We start from the raw sequence: 11,665 nt of genomic DNA, 5'->3' as shown, positions 1-11,665 counted from the left end.
CCTAAAAGTAGACATATAGAAGAGGGTCTTAATAATTATTCACAATTCAACCATTTGTTTAGAAAAGAATGCTTCAAGGCTTTATTAAAGGAGAGACTGTATGCCTTCAGTTTGGTAGTTTGGTGCAGTCAAATGACACAGTGCATGTGTCATAATGTTAGCCAGTTAGAAAGAAAAATACAATACAGATCTATGGAAAATAAAAACCAAATACAGAAACAATATATATCACTGGGCTTTATCCATTCCAGACCCATTAACGCAGGTGGTAGGCAGTCTTGTTTCATGGGGGTTTTCATAATGTCTACATACTGGTATTCAGTATTTTATAATAAACAAATTTTTATGTGATCTATGTTGACTTCTATTGTTGAACTCTTCTTCTTTTCTCTGATCCATCTTGCCGTTAGCCTTAAACGCTGCACGTCCACAATTGAACTGCTGAATTTTTTGATGTCAGCAATAAAGCAATTTGATTTGCAACTGTCTTTGTCCTCTTTTTTCTGTTTTGCTGATTGGTCATTTTGTTCAGCGGACAGCAGTTCTGTCAGGCGAGTACAAAATGGGTACAAAAGTGAATACACCCACTAAACAGTGTATTTATTTATTTATTTATTTTTAAATATTACAGAAAAAAAACATGTTTAAAACATTGACTGAAGAATTGCGCCATTCACGTCTGGGGTAGAGGGTAAGCTACAAAGTAATACTATTTTTTTCTGTTTATTTTGTTTTAATGTTACCTAATTTGGTGCTTCTCGGCTGCCATTGTCTACTTGTTGCAATGACACAACATTATGACAGGCAGTACCGAGCAGCAACAACACATGACTTGTGTGTTCAAAACACTGTCGCTGCGGGAGACTATCCTCACACATGCCAGACCATAAATGCCACTCAGCTCAGTGTGGTCTGGTAAGACTCAGCAGCCATTTACTTGCATTAGGGGTGTTAATGGTGGTAAACCAAAAGTACATTGCAGATGATTGGATCAGCCTCTGACCAACAAAAAAAAAAAAGTATTAATGTGTTCTTCTTCATCCACTGTCCATGAGTTTTACTAAAGATTTTCAAACATGGAAGTTTTGTGACTGATTAACTGAAGTCAATAGCAAATAACTATCTGATAAGATCAAATATGAATAATTCAAGGTGTCAAAAAGACGATGCAGTCGTTAAATTGTGCATCAATTGAGTTCTACAAAGCCTAGTTCAAGTAGTTGTCAAGTGTCAAGTATTGTAAGCTGAGAGTCTTCACGTACAAATTCAAACTGCTGTTCAGCATATAACGTCATCTAAACCACTCCCCACTGTTTACAGACTGGCCAGTTGCTGCACCCAAACAATACAAAAACTGATCTTTTAACAATAATATAAAAACTTTTTTTAGAGTTTAGAGATTTGTGAGGTTTGTGGGTAATCAACATAGAAAGTTTGTAGTGTGAATGTCTTGTATTATTCCCCAGACATCTGCAATTCAACATCTGGAAGACAACGAAACTAATGGTAAATTGTCAAAGCAAGTAGCCACATGTGAATTATTAGAAGAGTGTGTCTTTAAATATTACATATATAAAAATGGAGAGCAAAGACAGGAGGAGTTAAATTCCTGCTGCACGAAAGAAAGGGCAACAGAACTGATGCTTAGTTCTTCATTGTTAAAATTAGGAAATTGATGCCATTTTTACACAAACAAGCAATAAATTAAATCATTAATATTAAAATGTTCTAACAAGTTCACCAAAACGCTGATCCATTTGTTCATGTGTTCCCATGTGACTGATGTTCAGTTGTGCATATACTATGCAATAAACTTCTATTTTTTTGATGGGAATTATTTCTGTGTGAAAGAGCGTGGATGCCCTAACATTAAAAAAATATATACCTTAAATGACATTTGAATAAATTTTGTTTAAAGACATGTATCATTATATCAGCATGAGGCAGTAAATTAAGTCAAACAGCCCAAAATCAATACAAAATGTTTTAAGAACAGCAAAATATAATTTGCGTATCTGGTGGTATTTGCTTATGTAAGTGATTGGTTAGCCAGGTTTTGTATGTTTATTTTTTAACAACTTGAAAAAAAGTGTTAGTAAAAAGTTAAAGTCTTGGGACTTGATAGTAAAAAAAGAACTATGGTGACAAATTCTCTCTCTCCCCACCTTATCCAGGCTTCCAATCCAGGTCAATACAAGCAGGCGCCACAGTGCGAACAGCCCAGGACACACCATGTAAAGTGACTCTACAATCCCCCATCCCCCAACCTCCAACCCCCTTGGACACTATTCGCCCGTAACAACAACCATTGATTTTTTTCCTGATGAGGATCTGGTCAGCATTTAATCTAACATGGTAGCCCCTTGCTGTAGGACACAGCTGAGCATGTCATGCTAATCGATTACCTCTGTTGTTACCTCTGATATCTATCTATCCATCTATCTAGACAGAGAAAAACAGAAAAAAGACCATTTGTTTAAGCATCTAAACACAATATAAGTTTCTCATTTCCTTGAATTTTCTCATTTCAAGGGCAAAGAAGATGAGGATTATTGTACTGTAAAAGCCTCTAAGCCAGATGATAATTTACATTTAGTCACAGCACTTCAAAGCACTATATATGTTTGACTAAATACATCATCAAGCCTCTTGAGTAGTCTATTGTTTACAGAAATCTGATTTGACCAATAGTGCTGCGATCACAACACGGGTGGGTGTCCACCCATAATCCCTCTCTTTGTCTACTACAAAACCCTCTTTAGGCAAGGACACTGGTTTTAAATACTGCCATATGCAAATTGCTGTATGCAATTTGCATTTTTAAATATTTCAAGCCCTTGATTCACTGGATTCTCGGGGCACAATGATCACAGATTTATGCATCTCTGTCTATCATGTTTCATCATTTCTATGTTTTTAACATCAACACAGGAAGGCGTATAAATCTGACCCGAGTGAAGTTATTTCCATCTAGGGAAAAATGTGTTTGTATTTAAGTTATTTTGTGCTGTCCTCAGCTACTAAGTATTCAGCTATGAAGCTACATTTAAACCTTTCACACTGTCACGATCACCATCTGTGTGGTCAGATTCAATAAGAACACATTGACACTGCTTATTACTCATTATGAAGCCCCTCAAAGTCAACAGAAAGTGTGCAAGTGTGTTTTAAGGACTAGAAGGTGCAGCTTTTCGACTCTGTGGCACAATTATGTCTTAATCTTACACCACTGAAACATCACCTGCACTATGAACATGATGTGGCATAGAAAGAGAATGAAACAGAAGAAAGATAAACACACAAAATACACAACACTATATGGAATCTGTTTACATGCCGCACGGACGTGGATTATTAATACGTGATTAAATGCAAGTCCCTGGATTCTGTGTAATCAATGCATTTTCTTATTTGTTCAGCTTGCCATGATTCTAGCAATAACTACATAGTGTAAAACATTAAACAACACACAAACATTTTATCTAGGTCTCCCATTTCATCACACACAGCATCTCCATCTCCACATAAATAAATAACCAACATATAGACTGCATCCCTATTGTACATCAAACACAAGCAAGATTATATGTGACAAGACTGGCAATTAACAATTTCTCTCAATCTGAATGCAAACCATAAAAAAAGATGATCAAGGCTGGTTGATATCCACAGACGATGCATAATTTATGTGGCTGGTACAAAATACCGTTCTGTTGCAGTTCTGTTCATTCACTCAGCTAATTCATTGAAATAAAGTGTCCCAAAGGGGTCTCCATGTAATCAAGCCTAATCCCAGATTGATTTGAGAGCAAGACAGAAAAGCCAGCGAAATCTGGGAAAGCTCTCTGTCACAGGAGGAAGGCTGCGGGAAGCTGGGTGATCGGAAGAAACTGTTTAGAAGCTCCAGTTTCAAATGAGAGGATAATGACAAAAAAGAATGAAAAGAGACAACCCTTTAAACTACACTGGCATGACATTTTGAGTTTCAAAGTGACCCAGTACTTTTTTATGTTTACATTAAAAAAAATAAAAAAAATTACCTAATTTTCATAAAGATTGTCAGGGCTTCTGGTTGTGTTAACCATATGCTGTCCATGTCCGAAATTCATATTGATTTGGTTGGTTGGTGTGTCGGTATGTAGGTATTTATTTATTTCTGGTAGGACTGAAGCTGCACACTGTCTTTGGGAGACATAAAGCACAAAGAGGAAAGCTGAGATCCCAGGAAACTGCAAGAGGGAAAACAGGAACAGTCGGCAAAGTAAGCACAGAGACTCTTTCAGTCATTATACAAGAGAAATGAGAGACGATGCAAGCAGCGAAAGAAGAAAACATGTTTTTCTGTTGTTTTTTTTAAAGAGGGACTGCTCAAACAATGCATCTTAAAACATGAATAAGCAAGATGCATTTCTTTTACTTTTCTTACTGTAGTAAGTATTATATTTTCTACTTTCAGGCAGTTAAATAATTTATAAGATATTAAGGGATATATTTTCTATTCCAACTAAATGCTAAAACAAAAGCATCCACTTCCTTTCAATCTGTTAACCTGATCCCTAACCACCTTTTCTCTCTAGTGTAGCAGTGGGGACAAATTATGGCATCCCTCTTTGTCTTTGTTGCAATTACCCTCTCGGCGCACTCTCCTCCACACTTACATGGCTACACAAGGGCTTCATACACGAAAGGACTTCTCGAGGAGCTTCATCATTATCCTTTCCCATGGACCCTGCAGCCTCAGCTTGTCCCAGTTTGACTAACACACAGCGGGCTGAATGTTCTTCTTTGTCCCCTTGCTGTCACGGCCAGAGCGAGTGCAGGATAAAATTTTTTTTAAAAAGGTTTAAAGCAGGGTGAAAAAGTAAATTCTTGGTAACAGACACTGATAAACCAAACTTAAGTTCTCTGTGTAAATTTTGACCTTTGATCTATGTTTGAAGAACAAAAAATTCTTAAATTAAGGGGCAGATTCTTTTCTCTCCTCTCTCATCATTACCCCAAGTGAGGGATAAATAGTGCATCTAAAAAAGGCACATGCTAAAGTTCAGCAACACCATCTGTGTTGTTTCATGCTTCCGACTCAGGTACAGAAATCTCAAGTATCAAAAGGTCATCAAGCTCCATCTACTGACGACATATGGTCAATAAAAATCCATTGCAAATGCACACATCATACCATTGAATGCTACACTGGTGCAGTGATTGTTTTTTACTGTTTTCTATTCTGGAGGGACATTTCTGCATGTGTGTTTGACGTGGCATAATGGCTGCATGTTTTACTACCGCAAGAATGTCTGCCAGTGTGAATCATCCATCTCTAGTTTGGTTTAACTAATAAAACCAATACTAAAACAGATTTAACCAACTATAGGCCTTATATTTTAACTAAAATTTTCTTAAGAAACCATTATAAAAACCTGACATATGCAAGCTTTATTGTTTTACTACCATCTACAATAACTAAGTCTTATTGTTACTGTTTGTCAACTCAGTAACTTAATAATTTTTGTTTTGGATTTTTACTATTTTGGATAATGGCTGTACTCACAATTCAGACTTTTGGTAATTTAACACACCAATACTTTAGATTTTTTTAGACATTTTAGAGCCATGGCGCCAACACAGGCAAAGGGATTCAGAGGTTTCCTGGCGCCACCTACTGTTCTCCCATGGCCAATACAATCCAGTGCATTTGAGGTGTTTTCAGATGGTTTCAGTGGAGAGCACACTTGTGTTAAAACCACCACAACACTGTTATTGTAGACACTAAAAATGCGTTCAGCAACGTAACTACCTAAATCTAAATGGGCGAGCTATATCAATCAAATTTTGATGAATGGGATTTAATGCCAGATCAGAATTACATCTCAAAGTGCTGCAAGCATTTCTTCTTTGACAGAAACAAACATGGTCATAGTATAGTCATGGTCTTTTATGAGTATACAAACTTACAGTATATACTCCTAACACCATGTATTTGCAGCACGCTGTAAATGCTGCCAGGGCACTTTACAGGTCAGCTGGCTCCATCTGCTGATCAAATGTGTAGTAAGGCCAAAGAAAATCAAGGGCAATTGCTTACATCAAACACCGCAAGTTTAAACAAAATCCTTCTTGTTGCCCCCTTTTCCCACAAAACTTTCATCAAAGAATGTTTCCAATCATCTTGATTTTAAAAAGCTAACTTGCTCATTTCTGAATCATCAAAAAGAAAAAAATAACACCGCCACATGTTCACATTCCAGGTCATGTTTTTTATTTTTAAACTGATTTGGTTCATTAGAGACATTTTCTGTTGTCTTGAGTGAATAAATGCTTCGTTACAAAAATGACAAAACTGTATTTTATCATCTCAAATCCATTAATGTAAGTCATTATGCTGCTAACACATGCATCATGCTGACTGAACTGCTCATTATAGAAGTCAGCTGGTGCCATCTAGTGGCCATATAAGGCAAATAAAATATAAGGCAAAAAGGAACTGCATTTAGCCAGAGCCTATAAAGACTTTGACATAGCAAACCTCACATTTCAATATTGTAGTCAATATCATTACTTACAAATAATAAAAATACACATTTACTGTGCCCAGTCCCATGTTAGATTGACGAGAACATAAAAATGATGTTATGACTGTAGCTTGGAGTTAGAGTGGGTCGTCCACTATTTAAAAGGTTGGTGGATCTATCCCTGTCTTCCCCCAGCCTGCATGTCTAAGTGTCCTTGGGGATAGAATCTCAAATTTCTCCCAAAGGCTGTAGCATCAGTGTGTGTGAATGAGCAATAGATACTCTTTCTGATGAGCAGTTGGCAGTTTGCATGGTAGTGTGTGAAGGGGGTGAATGTTGACATGTAGCCTAAAGCACTTCCAGCGGTTGGAAGACTAGAAAAGGCGCTATGTAAATGTAGTTAATTTTCCAGGTGTCTGTCTCTGTTGTGGTGCTCATGTCTGAATATTAGAAAGACAGAAGCATGGACAATTAACAAATCATTCACAAGAGGGTAAAAACACAGAGGAGCCTTTTAAAAGCTTTTGACAAATTATTTAAGGCAGAGTCTAAATAAATCACTAGGCCAGCATATCCTCTAATCATTACACCCACTGACTCAATGAGACACAATACACTCCCTGTGGTTGCGCAATCCCTGTATAAGTCTCAACATTATTCCTAATTATCCCAACGATTCACAGAAAACGTGCAGAGCCAATGTACCTGAACATGACATCAGGTTGAATTTCTACATAAAACATCAGTGGACACTACTATACTAGCTATCTAGATTGTCACTTGTCACCATGAGAAATAAGGCAAAACAAACATTTCTTTTATGATCCGAATTCACCAAAACAAACAGTTAGAACATTCAAGATATATGCAGTTGAATAATTAAATTTGTAAAATAAGTAAAAAGTAACAGTCTATCTACTTTGATCCTCTTTTATGTTTGAACGTGTAAATCTAGCTAATCAGGCTAGTTCTAGTCACGGTGAAAGTGTATTAAATTATGATATTAAATCATGTCTTGTAATAAAAAAAAAGTTCCATTCTAAACTGGAACAAGTACGTGTCTTGAGGTCTATTTTTAAAGAGGTGGTATTATGCTCAAATCCTATTTAGGGGTTGTACCAGAACAGGTTTACATGGTTTCATTTTCAAAAAACACCATATTTTTGTCATACTGCACATTGCTGCAGCTCCTCTTTTCACCCTGTGTTGAAGGTTTCGTTTTAGCTTTGGAGTGATACATCTTGTCTCTAAATGATCTTTGTTGGGAATTGCACATGGGCAGTTCCTAGTTAAGGACTACTAGCCAGAGAAGGGTCAGCAAAAGGCCGGTCAACAGCTTCGATTCAGCTGTAGGCTACATGTTGCCGACCAGCTTGACCATATAGACTGGAGCAAGAGTTTCAGAGTGGTGAGTTATTAATCTGTTTTAACAGATTACATAAGTTTTAACTGAGCTCTGTCTCTACATCACAGTAACAACTTTATGTCCATTGACTGCCTGGAGGGTAGCTAGTGTTTGGAAGGGAGAGGAGAGGTGTGTGCTGCAGCTCAGTGTTTTTCCACCGGTGTTTTGAGGGCGTGTAAGACTAGTCGCTCGTGAGCATTATGACACATATTTTCTTGTGACATCACAAGAAAGTGGAAGTAAAGGCTGGACTACACACGAGCTGTTTTCAGGTAGTACAGAGCAGTGTTTTGTGTGGGAGATGGGAAAAATGAAAAATGCCAAACTGGACATGGGGAAGCGGTGTGAGTGCAATGTGACTAAGTAAAAGCTCTATGTATGGGTTGTTACATAAATTTAAACTTCTCGCAATGGTTTACTTAAAACCAGCCTTGAATTACCCTGGTCCTGTTAAAGTCCAGTGTTTAATAATTATGAGGATCTAGTGACAAATGCAATATAATATCCATAACTTTGTTTTCAGTGGTGTATAAAGTCCTTACAATGAGGCCTTATGTTTTTATTACTTGAGAATGCGCCATTTCTATCTACATACACCGCAGGTCCTCTTACATGGACGTCGCTATGTTGCACCACCATGTTTCTACAGTAGCCGGAATGTACAAACAACTCTACAGAGCACGTTTTGTCACTACGTTCAATACGTAAGAAGAAGAAGAGTCGACTGGTTTATTAGAAGTAAGAAAAGAAGAGAAATTTGTCCAAATGGAGGAGCACACGTATTATTAGCACAAGAGCAGACAGGGCGTGTTGGTCACCATAGCTTCTACTGCGCTTGGAAAGGGAGGGGCGGGGTGGTGCATTCATGTGATGTCAGAAGAATCAAAATCTTTCTTCCTTAAATCTTTATTGCAAAAAGAGAATAAAGTGTACATGGGATGTAAAGTAGTATACAGAACTTTTATTCATGCAAAACCATGTATTGCATAATATACATATTTTGCAAACATGTAATTTGTAATATGGTTTAACGGTATATTTGCTGTCCATGTACAGTGAAGTAGATGTCTGCATGTTGTATATACGCTCTGATAATGCTAATACAACACATCTTTGTAGTAGCATCCATGTTGATTCCACATTCCAACCTAAGAGCACATGACCACACACTGAAATCGGAAGAACGACTTCACAACTCGGGAAATGGGACCATCCGAGGAGCACGTGAATGCACTATGAGCCGCTGGTTGCAATTTACAACTCTCACCACTACATGCCACTGAAACTTACACATTGAACCTTCTCTAACAATTCATAGTTTCCAGTCATGTGACATGCGCAGTGACCTAGAGGGCAACACAACAGACCAACATAGCGGCTCATACCACGACTCCCCCGTAGAGATGCCGCAAAAGCAGTCATATTTTATTTGGATCACTTTTCAACTTAAGAAAAAGTAGCTAGAGGGCAACTCAAGTGTTGGGCATATCGGCTCATATCACATTCCCGCGTCGGCTGCCGCATTTTTAGTCATATTTTATTTGGATCACCTTTCTGCTGCTCGACTTCGGTATGTTTACGTTTACCTTGTGGTGAATCCCTCACCTAACACAGCCCAGGCTTGTCTCCTCCTCGATTAGTGCATCCGAAAGCACAACAATCCAGAGTTTCCAGCAACTCAAAGTAATAGTGTATAATTTACTTATTGGTTGGCAGGCAGCGGGAAATAACGTCTTTTTTGCCCTGGATGTGAGCGTTTTCCTTGGAATGTGACGTCATGTGAAAACTATAAATAAACTGTTTTTGTTAAAGGCAGGGTAGGCAAGTTGCTTCTAAAACACTGTCATATTTGTTTAAACTGTCTTTATACACCAATGCATATTAAAAAGTTATTTGCTCCGAAAAAGGGAGTATAAAAGTCGGCTGTCTGTAGTCCTCTCAGGGCTGCAGTAAACACAGCCACTCGTTCCATTCGGACCGAATGCAATGATTGGCTGACTGACTGTCACTCTCCCTCGTTGCCATGGCTATCAGCCCTGCTGCTACAGGAGCTGCACCCATGCGCCAATATCTGCATGGCTTTTTAACGATAGTGACTGACAACTGAGGAACACCAAGGGGCTGAATATTTACACCGTGGTGGCTTTATTTCTGCTGGACAGGTAATCTGGCTTTTATCATTTTTATGGTAATTTGTTACTTTCATCGCTAGCAAACGTAGCCACCTACTTAGCATTCAGCTAACGGTTGCTACAAGTGCAGGCTGGTGTAGGAGCCAGAGTAGAGACCATGAATTATATCGAGCTGTAGGTGAGCTGGAAAACAGCAGCGCAAGCTGTGTTTGCCGACGCTAACATTAGGTTAGACAATGTAGGTGTAGACTGCGCCGGTTTAGTTATTCACCATCTAGGTTTATTATACTATGTTTACACCTATCTTTACACCTTGTATCTAATCTGTTTGTGTAATTATCTTGTTTCTGCAGGCGTTGTTTGATTGTATGTTACTTTTACAAATGTGGTGATGTAGGTGTGTGTTTGTAGTTATGAGAAAGACAGTACATAAACAATGATGGCTAAAGGTCCTGAAGTATCTGTGTTTCTGGTATATAAGCTACCTATATTATAGTTGACATTGTTCTTGCTAAACCTACTGTGTGAAAACCTTTTACTGTAATTGGTGCTGTTATGCTATTACTTATTTTACCAGAAGTAAAATCCTTAAGTAAAAGTCCTGTATGTTTTATTTCTACTGCGCCCTCAGGTCACCTGCAGTCTTCCTGTGCTTCTCACCAGTACACTGATCGGAACATGCTGGCTGGCCAGGATTACAAAACCACCGTGTCCACAGACCAGCCAGGAGAAAAGATGATGACACAATGCAGTATGTTGCATTATGAGTACTCTTGTGCATTTTACTCAATACATTTATAAGTGATGAGTCAAAAAATATTAAACAGTATGAGGAATACAGAGAGATGGTGCTGATTTATTGTTATTGATTGCATTTTATGTGGAAATATTTTACTAATTACTCTATAAGAGAACAATGTCAGGTATTACAAACTTTTCACTAAGCTGATCCTCCTTTCTGTATTATCAGGTACAGCAAGGTGTACAACAAAAAGTCCAGGAAGTGGAGCTTGTACTCATTGAAGGTGGAGAAGGACTACAGTTAAATTGCAGACCTTCACAGTGCCATCCTCGTCCTCTGACGGTTGTGTACTACTGAGGAGATGTCTAGAAGCAGAACCGGGAGACCTGATGATCCCTGTCAACATGGGGTTCATTCAGGTGTCCCTGCCCCAAATGTATTCCTAGATACAGCAAAACTTACAACAAAAAGTAATATGGTTGGTTTTGAAATGTGGTAATCATGTCAGACTGTGATATATTTAATCATCTCCACAGCAGCAATACGATGCTAAGTGTAAAGTCTGAACTGTCTTCATAATCAGTCAAGATACATCTGGACACACCTTGTCTCTTCCTGTATATACTTATTTTTTTGATGTTTTAAAAATGATCTATTTGTGATATAGGTTGTAGTTTTAGTGGTATATAATAAACAAGTGTTATACCACATTTGGATGTCATTATTTCAGACATGAATTGCTTGATTGTTTATGCTGCAAGTGTAAAGAAAAAGTATTTATCATTTTCAATGTTTTATTTAAAAAAGAATGAAAATGTTATCCAGAACAGGGAAAAATATCTTTGTATTTTATCTACCCTCCTGGGCATAAAACAAA

At 37.8% G+C, this 11,665-nt stretch overlaps 1 long non-coding RNA gene across 1 annotated transcript; it reads left to right on the top strand.

Moving 5' to 3' along the window:
* The first annotated feature begins 9,842 nt into the window (after positions 1 to 9,842).
* Positions 9,843 to 11,308, top strand: LOC123977042. The gene is made up of 3 exons (XR_006826517.1): positions 9,843 to 10,076; positions 10,678 to 10,797; positions 11,017 to 11,308. It is a non-coding gene; the product is annotated as an uncharacterized LOC123977042 (long non-coding RNA).
* Positions 11,309 to 11,665: the final 357 nt, after the last annotated feature.

The sequence above is a fragment of the Micropterus dolomieu genome, linkage group LG09 (genome assembly GCF_021292245.1).
Source record: "Micropterus dolomieu isolate WLL.071019.BEF.003 ecotype Adirondacks linkage group LG09, ASM2129224v1, whole genome shotgun sequence".
Lineage (NCBI taxonomy): Eukaryota > Metazoa > Chordata > Actinopteri > Centrarchiformes > Centrarchidae > Micropterus > Micropterus dolomieu.
The sequence above is the reverse complement of the archived record's forward strand: the minus strand, read 5'-3'. Positions and strand labels throughout refer to the sequence as shown.